This window comes from Seriola dumerili, unplaced genomic scaffold (genome assembly GCF_002260705.1).
Source record: "Seriola dumerili isolate Sdu_G_001 unplaced genomic scaffold, Sdu_1.0 BDQW01000016.1, whole genome shotgun sequence".
Taxonomy (NCBI): Eukaryota; Metazoa; Chordata; class Actinopteri; order Carangiformes; family Carangidae; genus Seriola; species Seriola dumerili.
This window is the reverse complement of record NW_019174271.1, coordinates 2,368,777-2,393,661: the sequence shown is the minus strand read 5'-3', so window position 1 is coordinate 2,393,661 and position 24,885 is coordinate 2,368,777. Positions and strand designations below refer to the sequence as shown.

The window sequence follows — 24,885 nt, the reverse complement described above, 5'->3', positions numbered from 1 at the left end:
CAAAGACATATATCAATACTGCACATTACCTGACATTCATCATTCATCATAGATGACATTGATTCTGTGCTCACTATTGATCCCTCTCTTCCTCTGTATGCTGCTCACTGTTGTGTATAGGATATGTGTGAAGTCAACCTTGCTGAGGAAATTGACTGGGACTTCAGCTGAAGCACAAACATCTTAATTTTGACAGATAAGCCTCTGCTGTGACATCCAATAAGTATTTCTCCTCTCAGTAGCTGATCAATCATCTCCGTGTTACAGCTGAAGAATATGTATATGTCAGAGATACAGAGGGGCAGAGCGGGGGTTTTTTTTCATAGAATGGATTTTGTGCTCGGTGCAGTTTTTTCCTTTATGCAAGCTTTTCTTCATACAGGTTAAGATTATTTTTCAACTGCACGCCTGATGATGAATGTTCTGTTTCTAGTTGGTTAAAATGCAGTGTGTGTGCATCAGATTGGTGGATGTTTTGCATATAGACAGTCTTCTAGACAAAAACAACAGCATCAGTCTGTTGATCAAAGGCCTTCACACAACCTATGTTTACTTGACAAAACCTGGAAATCATGTCTGTTGACTATCAGAAGTAATGGTAGAAGAAGCATGACAAAACCTCAGATGGGGAATGTGGGACCACTTACATATTGTTTTCAGCCAACAGTCAATGCTGGTTTCTTTAAACCAAAGTAGCTTTTGTGCCTAAAGCAAACCAAACTTCAAACATAGTGGTGGCAGATCAGAAAAGAGTCTATTTCATAACCATCATATGCATTTTGGAAAGCGCTGCACTTCTTTTTCATGGCCCCAGAGCCACTCATGCCCGAACATAACATGCATATAAATATTATGTTAAATACCACGGGCCTGTTCTCAGTGACAGACAATACAAGCTAACTGTATGCTGCAGATTTACAGATAAATGCTTAACTTATGGATGCCATTACGTGTGCTAATATGTTAAATGAGCTTCTGTTAAAGGTGTACACGGACAAACAAACAAAATAGGAAAAAAAAAAAGATTTACTCAGATAATGAACCTGATGTTGATGTGGGGAGAGGGACAACAACCTGACAGGAGCATTCTTGTTTGTTTTCATGTTTACCAGAGATGACAGATCACACATATATGATGCTGGGAACGGGGAAGATACCACAGTGAATGTGAATGTGGAAGTAGTTGTCAGTCTAATTTTAGTTTTGTTAGTGGGTCAGATTGGGTGAGCTCAGACTGGGCTGAGGCCTGAAATGTATCAGCATATCTCTGAACTCTGTTTACAATCATCATCAAACAGTCTTAATAATATGGTGATTTTGATATATTGTTTTTTTTTCTTCTGATATATTTGATATTAATAATAATATTAATGTAAATGTTTGTGTTAATGTCATTTTTCCAATGTGCTGAAAGCTAGAAAACCTGGAAATTAGTTGCATTTTAGCTCCTCCTGTTCCCTCGTCCTGAAGTCTCTGGTTCTTTGAATGAGTTTGTGGTTCGATGACTGAAATCAGGTCTGTGTTTAACACAAGCTCAAGATATTTTCGAATTTTACGATATAAAATACGTCGGTAAATATCCCCAGTTCTGATTTCATGTTGAACATGAAAACCAATCTACTCACCAGTCCACATTTACAGCAGCGTTGTGTTTATACAAACTGTCACTAACTTTGTAAGTGGAAAGGCTTTTGTAGTGGTGTTCATTAGTGAAGATGATCCTGCTGAACAAAACCTGTCAGTATGATTACTATTGTTTATTTTCTGTAATAATCCAAAAGACAATTGAAAAATATCAACGGCTTTTAGTGGAGGGAACCACGGTGACGCTAACATCAAGGTTAGCCTATAAAAATACATTATCCCTGTGGCACGCTATTAAAATGCACAATTAATAGTAAATTATATGATAAATCTTGCTACACACTTGGCCCGTCCTCAGGTTGCCAGTCACCAGCCACCACAGATGAAGAAGAACATTTGTGTAGACAATTGATATCAGTCTCTAATAGGAAAATAGATTCACTCTATCTTGGGTCTGGTGTTTATAAAAAGAAGGATTCAAATGTAACCTTTATTGTAATGTGAATATTTTGTGTAGTTGTGCTTATGTTGCAATAATTTCAAAATCCAACACCAACTTACCGCTACCTCTGCTTCAAATACTACCATGTGCTGTTATCCCCTTGCTTTTTATTCACACTTTAAACCAAAATATTTTAAGGTAAACTTCAAAAAGATGAAATTCAGGTTAAAGATGTAACAGATTTTTATATACAGTGAAAAGTTACAGTGATTCTACTCTGACTAATTTGAAAACTAAATGGTCACAAGTAATCAATTAAACTACTATTCATCACAATTGAGTTCATACTGACTGGACCAGATGCTATTTTAAATACTAGCCAAGTATCAGTCTGTACGTCTCCAAACAGAAACATGAATGTAGCGCAGCACAGCAGTCTCCTGTGTCTCTGCCCACAGCCCTCCGTCCCCAGCTGTTTGGCCTATGGCATTATTTGTTTACTTCCTGCTTCCACATGAGTGCACTGCACTGTGGGAAACCAGCCTGCAGTCTGCTACAGCTCCAGCAGTAAGTTGCTGGTGTCCATTAAATCAAACACTCTGTCGCACACTGATGATGATATCCCCAGAGTGTTGACCTGTGAGACACTGGCAGTGTTGCATTAACCACTGCATGACAAAGTGACTCCTTGGCCATGCTTCACAACAGCTCAGCTGATCACAGGAACTCTATTATGTGCAATATAAACACAGCAGACTCTGTATCACAGAGCCCCATGTCTTTCGGAGAACCAGCTGTAGCAACTACATTTATGTGTAAAAACAATACTCTAAAAATAGTGAAACACACAAGGCGAGTAAAAAAAAAAACCCTGAATGGCTGTTTGTGTATTCCACTCGTCCACCAATGCAGCAGCCCTGCAGGATTTGTCCCGGTTTGCCCGATGGTCAGATTGACTCTGTCTCACATGAGCAGTGGCCCGGCTGTTCATTCCTCAAACACATCTCTCAGCGCCGGTCAGAGGGATTCTCCTCCTCTGCTCTTTTCTAATCACGTATCAGCTGTACAGTTAATGGATGAATTTATACGCAAAACGTAAAGCTTTTTAGTGTTCCTGGACAAGCAGGGCATCGCCTTTATAACAATGAAATTAAAATAACCACTGCCTTGTGTAGAGAGAGGCTTCACTCCTGCCACTGTGTGTGTGTGTGTGTGTGTGTGTGTGATCACTCTCGCTCTCTATTTAGACACCACTGACAAATAAGTGGAATAAGTAGTAATTCAACTTGCTCAACATTATTACTGCCTATCAGATTTATTTACTCGACCTGTGGGAACATTTTTTATAGGACAGTCTCGACTGCAAACTGAGCATTATTCCACCTGTTTGTCATTTGAAAAAGCATGTTATTAGCTGTGTATACCGTACATAGCTAATAACAATCTGTTAAGATATTAAGATGTATTTTATTTCGTCAATTGACTGTCAATTTGAAGTCTTGTTTTGTTGACCCACCCATCCAGTCTACGAGGACTGTGTCACTCTGTAACATCACCTGACTTCCCCCTTTCAACCCATTACTAATGCCACTAGAGGGCTTTTGCCACAGGAATATCTTGTACCTCAAGCCAGCATTGTTAAAATCTGCAGTTCCTCTAATGACCACTAGAGTCTGGCTCCAACAGTGAGTCAATCCCCATAGACTCCCATGTTAAAATGTCCAACTTTACAGCAGAAATGAATGTTTACAGCCTGGTACAAAAACAGTTTTGGACTCTAAAGCTAATTTCCTCATTCATGACAAATGTACTGGGGGAGAACTTTTATATAACTCACCCATTTAAATTTTATTAAGTCTTAAAATTATGTATAACTGAGGTCGTGGCTGCTTTGAGTGACAGGTGGGTGCCGTCACAGTTGGCCAGCTGCTCTGTCCTAGCTGCTAGCCGTCTGTTAGGCATCAACTCGGCTAATTGGAGTCACAGAACGTGACCTCTCTGTGTTTGTGGTGTTGGTCTTTGTGGAGGATTTTTCATGTTAATACCAGACAGATAATATGTGTTGTTGTTGGTTACTTGACAAACAGAACATGAGTTAGTGTGCTCCTGTTTTTTGAGGTGAGTGAAGTTCTACTATTATTTTATTTATTTAGCATTATCAGTGTCTGCACTCACTATACCGCCTTGTTAGCTTAGGTTGTTAACTAGCTAATTAGCCAACAAACAAATTTGCCTTGGCCTTGTATTAGCCTTAGAGCAAGATGCCCAGACATCCAGCTGTGCTGACAATGCTAACGAGAGAGCATGTTCGCCATGGTTATTAAACCAGCATGCACCGAGGCAAAATGGCGGCGGTGGAGCAGCTCACTCTGAGCTTCAGAATCCTGTGGGTGACATCATAGAGGCTACATCCATCTTTATTTACAGTCTATGATGTAAACACGTGTAAAAACAAGTTGTTTGGGGGCACAAGCTAAGACGACTGATGCTGTTGTTCCTTTTGGGAGGACAGTCTCACAACATACAGTACCTTCCAACAACTCTAAAGCTCGTTAATTAACATCATATCTCTGATCTGCACACAAACAGAAATGTGTAAACACAATGGCTATTTGTGTTTTAATAGAGTAATGTGTTAGAAACACATATTGGTGAATATTTTTGCCTTAAACATAATTAATTGAAATAATTTAACAATTAATCAAAAAAAAATACATTTGCAGTAAATTAGGTCTCTCTACATTATGGTCTAAAAATCTCATTTTTATTTTCGAGTTGCTGCTCGTTATTTTAGATCATGTTAACAGAAGATAACTTTTTATAGAGCTTTCAAATGCATCTCATAGTCTTAACTGGTGTAAGGAGTTTGCTTAGTTCACAGTCACCATGATATTTATTTACATTTTGACCAGATACATTTAGTACATTTAAACAATCTAATAATTTAATCTAAAAATGTCAGATTTGGCCTTAAAAAAATATCAAGTATAATTAATATGTAGAATGTTGACACCTCCTCATGTCATTAACATCCAAATTCCCAGAACCAATACGCTCTGTCTACAATGGCAGCTATACGGCCCTGTTGGAAACATCTGTTCTTGTTTGTCCACTGGTTATATTACCTTACAAATGTGTTATTATTTTCAGACAACACCATGTTTTTGGCACCCTTGATTTCTGCCATCCCTTTGTGCTGCAGGAACAAATAGCTCTCAGTGCGTCTCTGGGCAACGGGCCAGCGGTGTGGACTGGAGTCACATGAATTTGACAACCACAGTCTCAAACAAATTATCAAACAAAAACTTGCAACTCAGTTTAGATTTAATAACCAACAACTTATGTCAACTCTTGGACTTGAGCCTTACAACTTGAAAGATGTCATTCACGTGAGGCCAATTAATGTATTTGTAAGAATTTGCAACAAAGGACTGGCACAAAATCCAATCAGTGGCATCTGATTTACTGTACATGACAGATGGACAGACGCATGGACAGATGGACTCACGCTGATCCATTTAGGATCCCATGATTTCACTGCGGTGCCCACCATGTCTGACAAATTCTTGATGTCTGCAAGTATGAGTAGAGGTCTTCCAACACCTTGTGGGACGCAGAGTGATGAGCTGAATTTTATCTGGCTTAATCTGCATGTACAGTATACAAGTGTATGAGGAGAAAAATCAGCCCCTGCTGCTGGAGCAGCAATCTCTGTTTTACAGTTAGTTAGTTACCATCAATAAAAGCAGGCCGACACATCTGACTGCTGCACTCGCTCATCATAAACACCTGTCAGAGCGCTTCTCCAGCTCTTCCTTTCTCTCTTCAGACGTCTCTCGTTCCACTCTGCTTGGGTGCCGGCGCTGATCAGTATTGACGGTGCTTAATGTGCAGCGACTGTTCTAGGATCCATATTTAACTCTGCATGAATATTTCATCCACTCTAAGCGTTTATTACGGGGCTGTCTGGGAGTCTCCTGAGCGTAAAACAGTTTGGCTCGCCCGTGATAAATATCCTTGTGAGGGAACGGCCCCTCAAGCTTCCCCTTCCCAACTCCCTCTCCAGTGTATCGCTGGCGACAAGGAAGAAAAGTTCCTTTTACTGGGCTGCTCAATCATTATCAGCCACAGAGACATTAAAGTGATTCCCCCAGACGGCAAATGCACAGTGTTGCATGATGGGAGTAACGGCTGATGAGTCACTGAGCTGCAGACTCCCGGGGTCAAGGTTATTAATGTGATCCTTGCCACATCAGCTGGCTTATTTATGTTCAATTAAATGCGTGGAACGCGTTGGAGAAAGATTAAAGCAGGCCTCCAGTCAAAGGTTCTAATGGCTGTTCAAGAATGTGGAGGCAGAACATGCTTCTGTTCCGCTGCTATAAATAAACCTCCGGGTGGAAATGTGGGCCAGTCACAACAGTAAAAATGGTCTTTGTTATTAGATACACCATAGTTCCTCCAGCTCTAAATCATTTGCGCTGAAAAGAGCCCATTCCCTGAAACACCACTTTATTTCTGCAATTAACATCAAGTTTCACATATATACGCTTACCACAGGAAAGGCTATAAAAAGTTGTTCTTTCACCACAAAATGAGTTCAGAGTTATTAATTTGGGAATGGGAGCAAATATCTTTAGTTTCTAAGTAGCCAAAGATATATAATACATAGATCGAATGCGTGTGAACAGGGGAGGAGCCTGTTTCTCTTCATACAGCCACTGTCACACATTCATTCATTAAATCAGCAACTAAACACAAGCATCTGGAGTGGCCGGTAGGTTTTACCACAAACTGTTTAAGCAAATATTACTTTTGAAATCTCCTGAAATCTCAGTAAGTATCAGCCATGATTTTCAACATTCAAAATTACAATGTGATGCATTTACTGAGATCTTTGCTTCAAAATATAACATTGTAGAACATTATACTTAAGATCCTTATCATGCCCTGGGTGAAGGATTATGATCACCAAAGTAATCAAGATTAAATCCGTAAATAAGACATTACATAATCAAATGTAATGGAAATGATGGTGATGCCGTTATTGTATTGTGAAATAATCCATTCATATTTTAAAACCCAGCTCATGATTATGAAACAATATTTCATTCTGCTTCTTTTCACAATGACAGTTAACTGTGCTTTTGTTTTTTTCATGATGTAAATGTTTATTCAGAAAGTCTTTGGACTCTATCCCGGTGACGGGACACGGTCTGGGGCAGATTGAGTTTCATCCTCTTTAAGTCATCAATTGTAGTGCTGCCTTGGCAACAGACATTTATTTATGTGCACAGATAATTTGTCATCTTGATTAATTATTTTACAATTTCTCATGCAACAGGCATGTTGGAGATGGATGCATTGAAAACAGTTCACACAGTTCCGTTAAAAAAAAGAGACTCAAACAATCACAGCTTTTGTTACGGGTTATGACCTCAGGACTGCTCAGTCCTCCGCAGTGGTAACTGGAGGCCCTGAATATTTCATTACAATACAGGTTGACATGTGGCTGTGATGAACAACAGGATGTGATATAGATTGTGTAAGTTAAACTGACCAATCTGTGTTTGTGCAAGATTATTAATCATCATATGATGTCTTTATATTACAACAAACAAAATGGCAACTATTTTGTTTCAAGATAATTAGCAGTTATTTTTGCAACTAAACCAATACAATAATGACTCTCCAAAAGATTCACAAAATGCCAGTGTGTCATCACAGGGTGAATGTGACCACAAAAACAGAGCCCTTTGTTTATCAGTCGACACACAGCAGAGACAGTTATGTGATTGGCCGTTTTACTCAAAGTGACAGCAAATCAGATGATTGGCTCTGCAAATATGTTTTTGAAGAAAAGAGGCATTATGAAAGAAATACTCATTGGGAAAATGGTGTATTGTCTGTGTAAAAAGGACTGTGATGAAATGTGTTAATGAGCAAGAAGTCAAACTATTTGATTATTTCACAATTTCATGTTTCTTTCCTATATTTTTGTCGGTATGTATTTATGTGATTATGAGTGTCATTATTATGTATTCATTTAAAGATGAACACAAAAAAAGAAAAAAGAATGAAAATGAAAACACTACCTTCCTAAAGCAAATAGCACCTGAACATTGAGGTTAACATTTAAGTATCTTCATGAGTGTGTGAAGCCACAGTCACGAATCCACTTCAGTGTGGCATCTGACATGCTGTTTGACACATTGCAGGAGTTTTCATTCACACCTCCTCTCTGGGGAAATTGGCCTTTTAAGAAAAAGCTCATATTATACAACAGGATTTAAAAGATCTCATGCGCCTGAGTGTCCTGAATTTTCCACAGACCACAAAAAATATGTAATCCTCAGTTCCAATAAAAACCTTAGAGAAAGTAAGAAGGTAAGACAGTAAAGGTTATGTGTGATACTTTAGCAGTCGTCACAAAGAAACAGACAACATTTCTTTGTGAACTGAGGATTTACCAGGTGTAGCGTACATACCTGGCCTGGCATCAGTCACAAGCCATTAAGGAAGTTCATTATAAGGACATGCAGAGCTACGGACCCGCAGCTGACACTTTGTGACTCTTCCCACCATCAAACTATCAAACTGATAGGAAACAGAGATAAAGGACCCTTCTCCCACAAACAGACCACGCTGTTAGCATTCCAGAGAGACACAGAATCAGACCAAAGGTCAAAGGGTCAGCTCCCGAGGATCAACCAATGGACACCAGACAACTGGAGAATATAGGCAAAATCTCCAGTTTGTAACAATAAGACTTTGTCTAATGATATTTGATTGTTTCTTATATAGAAAAGTAACAACAAAAGGTCTGATTATCACTAAGGTGTGAATCCAGGCCTATTACTCCTCTCTGCCATAATTAGTGCAAGTAGTTTTATATGTTATCTCATTTAATGTTTTGTGGTCATGGTGGAAGACGGATGTGTGAGTTTATAAGTAAACTATAGAATTAAATTATTCCAAAGTTCAGTGGAAATTTACTCTCTTCTCCAAGTGGAAACACAGGAGACGACGGGTGACGCCCCTGAAACATGCGCCAGCCCCCCAGGGGATAAAACAGTCGTGAACAATTCACAAATGTTCAGAAAAGGCAAAAGAAAGAAAAAGCCAGAGATGCTAAGAAGGAAGAAGATGCGAGAAGCGAGAAACGAAGCTAAAAGCTAGAGGCTGAAAAGCTGAAGCTAGAAAACAATGCAGAAACTAGAAGCTGAGATCTTTGCTCAAAGCTCAGAGTCCCGGCTCAAAGCCCGGCTCTGTAGCCATGTAAACTCTTAGCTCTAAGCTGCTAGCCACAAACTCATGGCTCTTAGTCATTTTTGCACTTTTCGCGTCTTTTATTTTTCTTTGCCACAAGCTCCAAGTAACATGATTTTTGTCTACATGCGCGATCTTTTATTTTTATAAGCCAAGTCAAGACCAACTGAACCAAAGCAACAGAAGTGCCTCAGAGTAATTTTGTAACTTTTAATCATCATCAAGTTTTCCTTTTTGAAGATTTTGACAACTTTAGAGTCATCTGGTCAACGCCAGTCTCCTCTAAAGTTATCCAGCCAAAGTGAAGAGCATTAGAGTTTATTTCACATCAACCTGCAGGAGACACCAGCAGAAAACATCTGCACGACCGCCTGCAGAGAAGCCGAGCAGAAATCAAGAGTGAACGAGACAGAAAGTCTCCTGGCAAACTCCACCAGAGCTGAACCGCTGAGACACCGGCAGAATCCGTCATCGTGATAACGGGACACGGCCTCCAGGAGAATCCACCTAGATCCCGCGTCTCTGGGGTTACCACGGCAACCACGGCAACCACAGCCACCTGGGTTCCAGCTGAGGGTCTTCAGCTACAGCGCAACTCACAGTAGGCCGGTCTTAACACTCTGCTCATGACTAGGTTGATGTCGAAATATAGCAATATTTAATCATCAAACCTAATTCGTAGATGTAGCATCATTAGCTGTATAGCCATAGTGTATAGCCGTAACATATTCTCTCCCACCATTGCCAACTCATCACACTGCTCATTTCATTATTATTTTCATCTTTATGATTATTACACCTTGCATTTACTCTGTAGATAGTAGTTTAGTTAATAAACTCCTTTATTTACACCCAGTTGTTGTCCTGTTGTATTCTTTTGACGTAGAGACTGGAGATCCATTGAATCGGGAAGTCATGGCTTCTGATATGAGATTGATAAATTTGGCAATGAAGTAATTCATTGTTGTCCTCCTAGAGGACTGGTGCCCCATTTCAACGAGAGTAAATTCTAAAATATGACGTTAATGCTACACCAGTGTAGTGTTACACAAGTTCACATCAAATAGACTTGAATTTATCACATCACAACCTTTCCTATGTCCTTATCCTTTCTCTGAGTTTACCTGAAATGATACACTTGATGTGAATAAATGTGTTTGAGAATTATGATGAATTATATGTCACATTTACGTGACTTTAGTATGAAGGTATCAATTAAGATAGGTCATCACAGAACAGTAATCAGTGCAAATGTGGCCTTAAACTAGAATGAGTAAATAATGATTATAAGAAATAAAAAATGGATAGAACTGCAACAACTCTTTTTGAAAAGTAACTTTTACTTGAACTTTCTGACTTCCAGAGTCAACACCTACAGCATCATAACCAATTACTACCATTGGGAATAGGCCTTTAACAGCCTCTTCCCACACTTCAGCATCGAGATACAAAACCAAACATGATGGTGACATTGCTTGGATCATCAGAATAACACACAAAGGCAGATTACAACAAAGGCAGATCACTCATTTTGCTTATAAAGAACTGAGCTATTGATATTTAAAGTGAGACAAAACAAGCGCCTCACTTAAACCACTTAAAGAGTGGATCGGAACTGAAGGTCAAATGAGACAAACGCAGCTTGGAATCTGATGACATGCGTATTAAGAAGGTATGGATAGAACAGTTAACTATAACATGTGCTGTGTTTTAAAGAGCACCATGTGGTGACTTGATGCTCAAATATAGGTTAGTTCAAATATACATTTTAAATTTTTCTTTCTGGTTTCGTACTGAGCATTGTACTAAATTCTCCCATCAGGCATTTCTGGTTTTAATAATGACAGGTGCTAATATTCAGTTAAAGCCCCACCTCTTCTCTGAATGTTTCTGTTGGACCGTTTCTGTAATTAGCTTCCTTCGTTCCATCTGTTGTGATGTGACATAATTATTCTTGTAGCCAGGAACCAGTCAATGTTCTTGCAGTTCTTTGGTCACTAATAGAGGATGATTTTTCATTCTTAATTGCTAAATGCCCTTTGGTTTCATACTGGTACAATTTTCATAGGTTTTGTTTGTGACCAATTACATTTCTAATAAGAAACTGTTGAAAAAAAAAAAGCTGATTTGACAATACTATCCAATTTTTCCTCTCACTCAAAATAACAAAAACATAAGGCCATAAATATACGGGATCAGAGCACAGAAAACATTCCAGCTGCTATTAACATTCCAGCACTGCAAGAGTGGGATTAGCACGGTGAATTGTGAAGAGTCAGTGAGCCCTTCTCTAAACAGGCTGTTGAGTGGTAGTGGAGCGTATGATGGGACTGGGACTGCTGGTGTGGAGCCTCACACACATCAAATTGAAACAGATTAACGGAGGGGTCCTGGGACTCCCTCTGAACTACACTGAGAGTACTTTCTGGTAGAATATAGTATATGCTCTTTAACAAGAACAGGCATATTCTCTTGGCTCCATACACTACAGATAAAGTTATAATAATATGTAATAATAAACTGTTCTTAACATTAATCATCGATTACGATTTTGATTCCCAACAATTGTTAAAACAAAATAATCGAGATAGATAAAATGATTATGGTGATTATTCATCACCCGAACAAAACTCATCCGACATTATCGGGCACCGTGCAGCACACACACACACACACACACACACAGTTAACGTGGGTATTCCATACATAAGTCAATGTGTAATAGTGATCAAAATAATCAGGATTATGATTTCTGCCATAATCGATTTCTGTACTATGAAGTGCTCTGGAACTTCACTGGAAACACTATTATTGTTCAGAAAAAGAAATCAACTGAGAAGAGATTACATTAAACAAAAAGACAATTTGGAGATTGGTCTATAGTTGCTGAAGGAAAGTGGGTCTAAATGAGGTTTCCTTAGCAATGAGTGAATAATGGCATGTTTAAAACTGTCAGGAAAAGAACCAGAGGCAAGCCAATTGTTGAAAATTTGTAAAATGACAGAGCTAACAATGGAAAATACCTCATTCAGCAGCCTGGTGGGGATCCAGGATGTCGGACTGTACTCTCTAACACTGACATTGTAATGGGTTGAGAATGGGAGACAGAGGCAGAGGGATAGGAGGATGGGGCTGGATCTGGGACCTGACATTCTCTACCTTACTTATAAAAATGAGCCAGAAATTTTTCAGACAGCTCAACATCAGGTTCCAGAAAGCAGGACAGAGGATCACTAATAACAGAATTCATTTTTACAAAGAACCCTAAGGTGGATTTTTCTAGATATCAAAGTATATTGTAAATTCTCAAATAGTGACCAGGCTTTCATTTAATGCAGGTTTATATTAGAGGCAAGCTTTTTTTTTCCCACTTTTACCTAAATGTAATTATATTTTCTTGTTTCATGAGCAATTATTTCAAATCTCCATCAGTGTTGGGCAGTTACTAGTTACCAGTAATGCATTAAAGTAACAATATTACAAAGTTAATAAATTATTGATAAAATTTGAGAAACAATATTACAGTTACCCCCCGAAAAAATAATTTGTTATAACCTTACTTGTGTTGTCATTCCCCTACTGATTAAGAAATCCAACAATCCAATCACATTCATTCATTTTTGAAATCACCACATGTGCACATCACTAAGCAACAAGCCAGCTTGGAAGATGGAAACTCAGCTGGAAATATTTCCATTACTTTGATTTTGTCAGGAAGAAACATGACAGGAACATCAGGTAAAAAGACTTGCACTGTAAAAACACAACCTCTGTCAGGATTTGGTGGTAGGTAGGGGTGGACCCAAATGCAGTCAACTCCTGGGAGACGGTGCAGGCAGGTTTATTTAACCAAAATCCAAACGTGAACGTGACATGAACAGACATGAACAAACGTGAAGACAACAGACGAACCGACACAGACAAAGGGGAGCACAAGGACTATATAGACAAGGGAGGCAAGGGTGATTGAACACAGGTGAAACACATTAGGGCGGGGCAGACAATCACCACACAAGACCAAGACAGGAAGCAAAACACTGAGACACACAAGGAAACCTTACTACAAAATAAAACATGAAGTGAGAAAGTCCAAAACAAAACTAACACAAGGTGTCTTCCATATCAGACCATGACAACCTCAACCTCCTGAAACACCTACTAAACAAAACAACAATGTGAAGCTTGTGGAAATGCACCTAGCAAAGATGAGCCCTCCGCAGCTGTGGAGAACGGTGGTGGCCCGACAATAGCTAAAAATCGTGCACAGGCTGCAAGAAAAAAAGCACTAGTAACAAAGCAGTAGTAGTTGAGGAATGCGGCCAACACTGTCCTGTCCTGTCTTTTGATCACTGTTAAGATACTGGCGATGAAAATTCTACTCTCCCTCCATGTTTCCCTGTCATCTTGATATGTCCAGGATAATGTACTGTACACAACAACACCATCCTATCACATGTCTCATTTTAACAGAAATACTGTGTCCACTGATCAATTCATTCCAATTGATTCTACTTTTCAGTCACGGTAATGTACTGTTATTAAAAAAAAAAAAAAGTTTACCTGATGCCTGGCAAAATAAGCCTGCTACTACTTTCCACAACCAGAAATGACAGTATCGTCCCGTGTGGGGACAATCTGTGGATTCTCCATGTAATTGATGAACTGTGGAAAGTTGTTCCAACACGAAGACAACAGAGCTAGAGAAGGGCGACATGTTCTTCTGTGAAAAATACATCTTCAAATATGATGGTAAAGTTAATGTTGTTTATATCAAGATGCCAAGATACCACTACATTGTTAGCTACAATATCCATGCTAGGCTAATTAACTACAATAACACTGATGCTATTTTTTTTTTTTGACCATTGCCAATGTATCTTTATGGATTCGTCAAAAGGTTAAACTGCTGCTTTACTAATGTTAATTACAAGACAAGTTCTAACTCTTGGTGTAGTAGTCGGCTCCTGTAAGATCCTGACTGCAGCTGTGGTGACTACAACATTTCCTATCCTGTCTAACATTATCACAGATAAGTCTTCTCCTTTCAATGGAGATTCTTTTGTTTAGAGGAGTATGTTTTTATTTAGCTCTGAAATTTACATATTCTTTTAGTACTGTGTTTGTTTTAAATAGATTGCATTCAAATCAAATCATGTGATCTATACAATTCGCTGTCATCAGCAAATTCACTCTTCCTGTGCGCCTGGAATAGATTTTTTTCATTTGGTGGGTTTGCTGCTCTACGCTGCACACTGACACTGAAGTCAGTACAACCAGATCACCCCATAGACCAAGGTCTCAGGTACTATATGCGATGATGTCATGTACTGTACATGATTATTTACAGATTCATTTTCTCATTTCAGACTGAAATAAAATTGATTGCAGGGAAACCGTCCTGAAACCACTGACTGTGAAGAAGCCAAAAGGCACTGGTAGAAGTGGTGAAGTCTTTACAGAGCATATACAAGTGACCTTTTTCCTTCAGTTGATGCCCAAATTTACTGCTGTACTGGTCAACAAAATTGTTTCCATACAACATCCTGGCATATGTACTAGACTGGCAAATTCACAAGTCATTATTCATCATTATGTTTACCTAATACTGTTTTTGTTTTCCATTTTTGGGACCGCTACCAAACCATTCAGTGCTGAACTCCTCGAGGATCAACAGACCTCAGCCACTATCTCCAGGATTCTACATGGATTGTCAGAAATTTGGTGGATACAAGAGTCTGACTGGTTCTCCATGGTTGTGTGCTGTCCTATCAGTGTCCTCGTTTTATCAAGGGACATTATTGAGCATGACTAGATGAGTACAAACTTGACAGAACATTCCACTTTATCTCTAACTGTCAAGCGCTTTATTTTCTAGAAAGCTTATCAATTACAGAAGAGCTGAGCACAACAATAGAGATCAGTCACAGTGTTGCCTGTGGGACAAAATTAAGCAACCACGTCTGTCCGTTTTTGGGAGGTGTGTCATGTGAGAAGATAAGTCTCCAGCCAGGCACTAGCTGCCAGAATAATCAAAGATTATTCCAGACTTCTGCTGAGTTTAATGGACACTGAGAAGTTTAAAGGGAAAAATAAATGGACTGTGTGTTCAATTGGAAAGTTCACCTAATACCCTTATTCATCAGACACGGTAATCAGCGTGTCAATTAGGTCATCCATGGTGCAGCAGCTCAGTGGCATAAAGCATCGGCTTAGCCTCCACAGTAAATGGTAAATGAACTGCACCTATATAGCACTTTCCTTGTCTCATCGACCTCTCAAAGCGCTTTACAATACATGCCACATTCACCCATTCACACACACTTTCATACATCACATCCATACACACTCATATAGCATCCTGCCCAAGGACACTTTGACCCGATACCGAACCACCAACCTTCTGGTTAGTAGACGAGCCCCTCTACCTCCTGAGCCACAGCCCCCCGGTAATAATAATGTACGTTTGCACAGCACTGATTCCATCAGTAGAACAACAGAGTCATGTCATACTCACCATTCTGTTACTGTGATTTTTGGTCTACTTTGTTGTTCTTTTGAGTCGTTAAGCTTCCGTCAGTGAAAGTCCAACATGGAATCACAAAGCCGAGCAGGAGAGGCAGGGGTTCTGCCCTCTGAAACTCAGCATGTTACTGTGAAACATCTGTGTAAGAAATGTTGCATTTCACTGACAGTGGTTCCCAGCGATTCAGTTGTGGTGCTCCTCTGTAAAGTTTGGGGGCTTACAAAACAGAGATATAAAAAAGGAATGGTCAAAATGAAAGCAGCAGAGTTTGTGATATCCTGACCTTCAGTCTCTAGTGTTCTGTTCCAAATTTACAGTGTCCAAGCCTGAACTGAAAGTCTGCCTTTAGAAAACAACACATTAGTCAGCTGTGTCCACAGGCTGAGTACTGCTTGCATGACTATGGTAAACTGATCTTCTAAAAATCTGGAATTGGAATTAGTGAACGATAATGTATTTCTGTTTAAAAAAAACAAAAAACAAAAAAAAACCTCAAAAAGCAACAGCGTGGCCTACGGAAACCCAGAGAGGCAAGTGAGAAAAAAAATTAGATCTAAACAGTTTTCTCTCCTGAGTTTATGCCTTAAGAACAGGCAACAGGAGCATCTTTTTAAAAGTCCTTTTTTTATGTAAAAAAAAAAAAAACTGGATTTAACAAAGATGAGGCATGTCCACCCACTAGATACCTTCATGGCTTGTCAGATGAGGCTCTTAATCATTTTGGTGCCTTTCTCAAATAATCACTTTGGAATTACACCATGCAGTCATCAGTATTACTCGTAGTGAACATGCTGTCAAGCTGACCTTTCATCAAGCACCACAGTCCCCACCACAGCCAGAAAAAAGCAGGTGATGGATTATGGACTTTGTAAATTATCACTTGAGGAAAGAATACATGAAAAAAAATTTCTTCACAAGAAGTTTCCAAGGCTTAAAAATAGAAGTAAAATAGTGCAGAAAAATTAAAAATGACTGTGAGCTGGGTCACAGTGAGTGGAGATGTGATTTGTGAAGGTAACACAGCATCTCCTTCCTTTCCTCTCACTTCAGGGATGGCTTGAGAATGCTGCTGCCATAGAAACCAGGTTATAGACAGAGATGGGTTGACTAGGCTGATAATGAGCCTGATGTTTTTGTATTCTATCAACCCAAAACTGTGATCCGTAGTAAAATATCACAACAGCCCTTGGCCAGTACTATGAAATACATTGTGGATGTTGTTATGGTCCCCAGAGGATGATTTTCTAAAGATCTTGTTGACACACATATCTTTCCAAAAGCACAATCACCAAAATAACCACTTGTACAAGAAATATCAAAAGATAATGGGTAGATTACGTTGCCGTGCAGTGGCCTTTACAGTTTCTCTCTGTGTCTGTGTCTGTGTCTGTCTCTCTCTCTCTCTCTCTCTCTCTCTCTATGATCTATTCCTGAAAGGAGCTGCTCTCCTCCTGTAACAATTTTCTGTTTCAAACTTCTCAAACCTACAGCAGATCTCACACAGAGATGGCAGATAACAGTTTAATTTGCTCATTTACTTGCCACTGATGCCTTTTAAAACCTAGGATGAAAACACTTAACGGAAGTAATTTTCTAAGGCACAAGTTTAGTTTCCACACACGTCTGCACATGTGTATAATTTGTGCAATATCACAAGTGTTCTCAGAACAGTAGAAGCTGAGTCGAGGACAGCTTGACAAGCACACTTTGGTTATAGCTAGTCACTGTCAAAGATCCCAGGATTATCCTCAATGCGTAAATGTCCAAAAACTGTTACTCCCCTCTCCACTTGACAAGTCAAGTTGAGACACGGTCACCACACAGTCACACCCACAAAAATGACAGAAATATAAATGACAGAAATATCTAAAATGGCTGGAAGTCGAGCTAGCTTCCAGGGACGATCGCCTGCTGCCACAAGTGACAGTAAATTACATGATGGATTCAAACTGGCAAAATCAGATCATTTATGAGACAGAACACTGTTCTGAAATCAGATGTGAGGAGAGATATCAGTTCCACATCCTTATCGCTCTAATTGATGTCTATTTTTAGCTTTAACTGGGCAAACACTGCTTGTCTTGTTGGCCCTGACGGCACACCACTGGTAGATTACCATTAAAGTTACTGAACGAACTCATGCTTCTCAAAGATCATTTTTTCAGAGCTTTTTCACTCATCAGGATAATATGTCAACTTTGCACAATACTGTACGAGCACACCCTTGTTCTGTTGAACTCCACTAAGAGATAACACCGTGGTTTTCAACAGACCTTTTCAAGAACTCTCAGGAGTGCAGAGTAAATGTACTTAAACTCGCTTTGGGTAAGGTGTGGGCAGTCTGACAATCTTACTTTGATATATGATCTACTTTTCAGAAGAATCCTACAGATTCAGGCTCATTAAAAGGTAGTATATTTACATATTTAATTTTTAAAAATCCATCGCTGACAACCAGCCCAGAGTGACGGCGAGCAGTCAAACAACTGAGAGAAGTGTCAAAGTGGCGGAAAGATACAAAATGACAACTTTTAGTCAGGACTTTCAGAATAATATTCTTTCCTTTTGTCTTCAAATGGAGCCTTTGGGGGAGTTTGTCCTTGTCCCCAGTGAATGTCTAAGATCTAGGTGGGTGTCATCTTCATCTACACCCCACACAGGGCGGTACGGTGGTACCTCACAGCAGCTCATGTTCACACAGTCCAAATACATGCCTGGAAGATTAAACTGAAGAGGGGAAATTTGAAATAAATGTTTAAAATCAAATGTCACTGACTTGTTGATTCATTATCTTTGCTTTTAGAAACCAGAGTATGACAATGTGTTGCTAAAATCAGCTGTGGCCCTTTGTTGCATGTCATCCCCATTTCCCTCTCTCTCTGACTTTCTCACTGCACCCATCACAGGGCAAGGTAAAAAATGCCCCTAAAAATAAAACAGATTATAAAAAAAACGATATATATATATGTATAGAGAGAGAGAGAGAGAGAGAGAGAGAGAGAGAGAGAGAGAGAGAGAGAGAAGGAACCACCCTTCTCAAAGAGAGGCCAATGTGTTGTGTGATAACATGAAAACCAACAGCATGATGTGAAAGCACGTTAGGAGCTTTTGGGGTCATCCTTATTGGATCTCAGCAGAAGGGCGAGACGAGGTCAAAACGTCCATGGTACAGAGACTGACAATCATAAGTAATTAAACACATAATGATCTGCAGTCTCTCTCTCTGTCTTACATGCTCTCTCTCTCTCCCTCTGACACGAGAAGCTTGCCAGGCCGCCGCCATAAACTGTAGATGTATTCCTAACACTGATATTTCTCCTTGATTAAACACATGTCTGCATTAATGTGAATTAGCTGGCTAACTATTCAGTAATCCAGTTGATATTACTCTGCAAATGTTTTTATTAAAATCGGTTCAACTCCCATGTCTGTGTTATATGAAATGGCCAAGTTATAACATGTGAAATGAATGCATTGTTTGCCGTGTGACCACATTACCATGCAGTGGATAGTTAGGTCTCTGTAATCCTTGTAATCCTGCAGGGACAGTTATTAGAGCAAGATTGTATTTTATTATACTGTTAATCAGATTAGTTGCTGTTTTATTCCTGTTCATCTATTAACAGTGTTGAAAATGATTAGTTCTGTATATTCTGAATCATTACTGTTAAAACCATATGCTTTCCTTAATATTCTGTGTAACACACTATAACAAACTATTCTGTTTAGAATCACTTTTGATTGACCACAGAGATAAGCTGAAGTATCACTGAAGCCAGCATATTTGCATGTAAAACTCAATTAAATTAGTCTCCCTAGAGTAATAAAGGTTCCACATCGAGTCCTCTCCCATTCTTTGAAACAAAGGAATGAATATTTATTAGATGCAAATCTCTATCGGGGCTCAAAAGGCTGTTTCTCCGCCTATAACACACGCCTAGAGTGGCCGGTTGGTAAAGAGATCTGACTGGCTTTGTTACGTGCATCGCTTCTTTTCTTCCTCAGCTTTTTCTTTTTCTTATTTCTCTTTGTCCTTCAAGATTTTCCTGAAACTGCTCACCAAGAATTTTCTCTCGTCATTTCACTTTTTGAAGACTTAATGTCCCTGCATTTTCTTTTTCTGCTGTGTTTCTCTTCCATGCACATTTTAATCTTTAGCTGAAACATCTCAACAACACTGAATGACCCTGAAACTTTGCTCCATCAACCCTGGAGTGACATCACCAGATGAGTTGAGAAGCCCCGCCCCTGCATCATGGAGAGTGTCACCATGCTGGCAGAGTCATGAGTGAAGCAAGCATCAAAGCTACCACTTCAGGTCCAACTGAAACGGGCTAACACCTGGGACAATGCTGCACAAGCGGGCAAACTTTCCTGCATCTATGATGAGAGTTGATGTGGGACAGTGCTCTGAATTCTTCATTTCAAGTCCTTCTCTGGTCACTCTTAGACACATACTCCATTTCACTATGGCCACTTAATTTCATTATTCATCTGTTCATATTCACATTTCATCCTGACCTCTTTGTTATTATTAATTCCTCACTTATTCAGCTGCTTATAGACATTTAGCTATAAATATACAGTATATCCTCATCAAGTTCAAGTTGTGGTCTTGTTTATTCCTTCCAAGTAGACACTTTCATTTTTCCTTATAGATTGTGGGGATAACCCCACTACTCCTAAGTTTCTCATTGAATTGAATTATACCTGTATTTTACACCAAAGTTTAATTCCAAAATATAATATTCGATCATAGGGAGGTATTACCCAGACAAAAAGAAAATATATTTGGGGACTGACCGATTATTGGCCTGGCTGATTATAGCTGGTAAAATTCTGCGTTTTCCAATATCAGTATTGTTATTTTTTAACTGATATCCGATAAAATAAATTAATTTAAAAATGTACTACTTTGGCTCTGATGCAGCTGCCTGTCTCTGGCCTGTAGTCAGCACTCTGTGGTCTGAAGCAAAGTCCCTCCCACAGCACGATCTGATTGGTTACGAGTCAGAAGTAATAGCCTATCACGCTGAAGGCTGCTGTGTAAACACAGACTAGAGAAGCTCCGGTTAACGAGCAGAGCTGTGTGTCAGAGGTAGGACAGCAGACATCACTGAAGTTGTAAGAAACATCACAATCCTCTACACTGAAGTTACAATAACAGCACACTCTGATGAACAAGCTCATCTGTTGGTTCAAGACACAGAGAGGAAGAGACACGTAATGCTAACTGCTAAGCTAAAGTCACTAGCTGATCTGAACAGCATGTAAACAACTGCTGAATTACTAAAAGTCACTAAAAGGAGCAGAGAGCTCTGGGTGCTGGAGCAGAACTAGGGTAAGTTTAAATGTACAGCAGGTAGTTAAACACTGTGATGAAAAAAGGAAGCATTTGCTGTGCTAAATAGAGCAGCAATAAACACTACTAGTATGAGAAACTCCTGCAACTGGAGATGAGACACTACACTGACGTCAGCCTAACTGTTACTGAAAAGACATTTTACTGCAGTAGAAGTAAAATCACTGTGTAAAAATGTTACTAAACATGTCACCTCTGAAAAGGGGGACGGGAGAGGTAAAACATGTTACAAGGTGATGATGATAATATATGATGAAATTATTACCAATTCATTCCAGTTAGCTTCTTTCCAGCCTGTGCATACACCTACTAATATACACTCAGTGTTCACTTTATTAGGAACATCCAGCTAAAACTGATGTAGAGTAATACAACAGTTCTACAGTAAATCCACTTTCATGAAGGTTATAATGTTCAATTTGTAATAAAATTCTTGCTGACAGTTGATTATTACTATGGATGTAGTGTGTGGAGCTGTGTTACATTGTACAGAGGTGTTTCTGTTATTTAGCTACTTTCACTGATATGAATGGCGAGGACAACATAATAGAAACACCTGGACGCCAAGGTGAGTGTCCTTATACAGCAGTAGCTTTGTATATAAAGCATTAGAGCAATGATCATTAAGGTCAGACATCTGAAATAAAAGTGTGACAAATGATATGGACACGTTTTCGTTTTAATTGGTCTGAGCTTGGCCCCTTACTTCCAATGAATGAAAACACACCATGCAACAATATTTTATATATTCATTATATTAGGATAAACCCCTCGAGATGTTTTATCTTATTTTCAACAATATTTAGACAATAGATTGCTTTGTGTTTGTCACTTGACATGATGTTCAACAGTGGCCAACCCTCATTCAGTGTTCATTTATCCACTTACTGTTCAACTTCATTATCTGCAAGCTTTAATTTAAGAGAGCAGCTCTTTCAAGGACGCCCCTCTCGAAATCAACAGCTGCTTATAAACTGCATACAACCAGCTTAACTCTTTCATTATTATCAGACTACATAGTTCTTTCCAATAAACATCAGATGAATTAGAAGGTAATAAACCAGTAAAAATCAGTTCAGCACTTCAGAATTAAATTGATGAATTGTTCTTCAGTCAGATTTAAATATACTGAGGCTAAAAATACTAAAACATCTTTTTTTTAAATCAGCCTGATTAATGTTGACAGTAAAATGTAAAATCCCTCAAGGACTCCCTGAAAAAGTCAGCACATTACTGCCCGTGGCTTTGGAACAATTTCATCTTCAGTTTGATTGTTTTATTTGTTTAGAGTCATGTAAGAAAAGCAGCTAACTCCCTCATTTGTGAAGCTGAAACAGAGAGTATTTGACATTTTTGCTTGAAAAATAACTGAAATGATTAATTTATTATCAAAATAGTTGTGGATTAATTTAGTGTATTCCAGTTACTTTTGACCATATGGTGCGTCAGAAGTGGATGACACCGACTCAGCTTCTTTCTGTGGCAGACTGAAGCATCAGCTAATCGGACCCAGAACAGCAGCAGCCATGGCTACCATGACTGAAGATGCTGTTGTTTGGTTACAGATGAATATATGTACGTATGGACTCCACAGTGTGAACAACAGAAAGAAGCAGTTCTTTTCCAATCCAGTGGTTTATTGTGTAGTAGCCTGTTCTCTCTTATGGCCTAATCAAAGTTTGTAGCAGCAGCAGTGGTGGTAGCAGCAACAGTGTTCCAGGTAGTTGTATGGATATTATAGCTGGCTGGGAGAGCTATAACAAATGCTGCTGCCATCTCAGTTTTGCCATTATAAAGTTGAGCCGTTAGAGCAGTCCCATTAAGGTTATTGATTTTCTTGTTTGCTCCCTGCTTGGTGGAGAAACAGCACAAACAGGGAAGTTGTTTCCTCCCCTCCTTTATATCACATTCCTGAAAAACAGACACGGTTTAGAACAGCGGGTGGGGGGACAAGGGGAGAACCCATGAGAATTATATGGTAATATAAATGTTCTGCTGCACTGACTTTGCTCAGTATGCTGGGCAATGTGCTGCTCATACTGAAACAGGAGACGGAAAGATTTAAATGAAATGGAATCCTGCCTGAACCTCGTCAAGAGCCTCGTTAGATCTTGCCCTCAGTGTCCATCATCAACGCTATCTGTCCTCGCTATCAGGTCTGCTGGGTAAATGGCACCAATGAGAAGGAGAAGCTGTTTGCACGTTGAACAAGACTCATTTCCTTTCACCAAGACAGAAAATCAAGCAGCTATTAACCCCATACTGAACTAACTATGTCCATGTTACAAGTTAATTAACAGAGGTGGCAGGATCAGTGACAATTAATTTCTCATTAAAGACGCCTACATGACCCACCCACCCCCCCACCCCACACACACACACGCACACGCACACACACACGCACACACACACACACACACACACAGGGGACGTAGCATTGACTTATATTCACTTCCTGGAGACCTAAACCTACTCGTAACACAACCTTAATACATGTCTACACCTTAACAACATCCACACAAGGAGGACAAGTGTCCATAATGTCACTGTGTAAAAAGAAACATGATTAATATCTGGACCACATACTCACACACACACACACATACATACAAGCACACAAATACACACATGCACATATTGACTCATTGAAATACCACCATAGTCTTTATGCTCATTATCTCAAATTACTATAGGTAACATGAATTGGTGTTACAGTGGTTTTTACACATCCTTAAAGCTTGTGTGTTTGTTTTCCTGTCTTTTCTTTGAGGTTGAGTTCTAGCACTATTTCAGCTGCTAGCAGGGGGGCAATGTCAAAGATACAATATGTTCTGGAAACTAAGCTTAGGCTAGCACAAGACTCAATAGGACACCATTCCACTTTGACAGCACTCTGAGATATGTTTGGGAGAATATTTCACCTAAAACATATTTAAAACTAGAATCACCTCCTCATGGTTGTCTGCCTCCACCACTCAGGTTCAGGTTACATCCCTGTTTATCCAATTTTGTCATAATTGATGTGTGAAGTCTTAAGTAATAGCTAAAAAGTATTTTCTGAGGTCACAGTGACCTTGACCTTTGGCCGTTGACCCCCAAAATCTACTCAGTTCATCCTTGAGTCCTTGTGAATGTTTGTGCCGAATTTGAATAAGTTGTGTCAAGGCCTTACTGAGATATGGGAAGGACACGGACGGACAGACAACCCAAAAACAATATGCCCCCGGCTCTGACTGTCACCGGCACAGAGGAATAAAAATGTTACTGTACTGTAGCTTTAAAGCTGAAAATGCTTGAGAGGAACTGTATTGTTAAATCTGACACATATCAACCAATTGCTTTCACCAGGAAAGTCTGTATGTTCGTTATTACTTCAGTAAGGTTTGTATAATGTAGATATAGCTATGCTGTGGATGAGGAAGTACTCAGATCCTGCACCTAAGTAAAAGCACCACTACCACAAAATAAAACATATATACAACAGATTCACAATACACAATAACAATACCACAGAAAACCCCTGAATTCAAGCTTTACTTTACATAGAACTGAGAACTGAAGTCTGTTTTCAGGTGGTGGGGAGTTTGCCTACTGTTACATATGTGGGAAAAAGTGGCATAAAGCCTTTTGTGGCTCCAGAGGGAGTTGTGTGAAGTCTAACGTTACATAAATGTCAATGTCACCTGGGGAGAAAGATTTCCAGTT

The 24,885-nt window shown here is 39.3% G+C and overlaps 1 protein-coding gene across 1 annotated transcript in view; it reads right to left on the bottom strand.

The window, feature by feature from the left end:
* LOC111225999 (glutamate receptor ionotropic, kainate 2-like) overlaps positions 1-24,885 on the bottom strand; it is a 356,655-nt gene that overhangs the window by 209,587 nt on the left and 122,183 nt on the right. The window lies entirely within an intron of this gene.